This window comes from Penaeus monodon, chromosome 24, assembly GCF_015228065.2.
Source record: "Penaeus monodon isolate SGIC_2016 chromosome 24, NSTDA_Pmon_1, whole genome shotgun sequence".
Lineage (NCBI taxonomy): Eukaryota > Metazoa > Arthropoda > Malacostraca > Decapoda > Penaeidae > Penaeus > Penaeus monodon.
The window spans coordinates 23,250,169-23,250,971 of record NC_051409.1 but is presented as its reverse complement, the minus strand read 5'-3'; the positions used below and the strand labels follow the sequence as shown (position 1 = coordinate 23,250,971).

The 803-nt window shown below is 37.6% G+C and overlaps 1 pseudogene; it reads right to left on the bottom strand.

The window, feature by feature from the left end:
- LOC119588889 overlaps positions 1-803 on the bottom strand; it is a 3,049-nt pseudogene that overhangs the window by 1,286 nt on the left and 960 nt on the right.

Here is an 803-nt window from a genome sequence, read left to right as displayed (position 1 = left end):
ACTCGAGCTGAAAATGCTTTTTGCACATTTAGCTACATTCTAGTACTTTACAGTTAAGTTATAATGCTGGAGTCTCGGACTCAAGCTTGTCTGATTTTAATCCTGCTCTAGTGTCTAAGACTCCATCGTAAATACTTACCAGGGATTTTACTCGTGCACTAAAAGTTTCATCACTTGTTTGTGACCCTTTTCAGCGGCCATATGAGCTGGAGTCTGTCCATCCTTGTTAGTAACATTAGGACTGATAAATTTCAGCAGAAACACTACCACATCCGGTTGGTTGTGAGACGCTGTAGCATGAAGGAGTGTGCATCTGGTCTTGCTTTTCCTCACAGCTGACCTCGTATCCTGTATTAGTTCCTGCACTCTAGCTATATCTACATCTTCCACCGCTTTGAAGAGCTGACCCTATTGAGCACTCCCAATTTGTTGAACTCTTAGATACATTTTGAAAATTACTAAACCACAATGAAAGGCAAATGATTAAATATTTGATAAAGAAATAATTAGATATGTCTACTAAAAGTTTACATTACCTTTAACTTGAAGACGTGAAGTGTTTTGTGATTAGCATGCGTTTAATCAATCGGTTTGTTGAACTTCGGGTATTAATGTAACGTTTTGATGGAGTCTTCGTCCTCTTCGCCATCATAACATTAGGCTGGGTTTGCTTTGACTGGAGGTTTTAATTTCAAAATAAGTGACTTTTGGGACATGGAAATAGGGTTTATTTTCAATGCCCGTTTAGGATCTAAAGGATAATTTGTTTTTCCATAAATTGAACATCTGTCACCATCAAAATA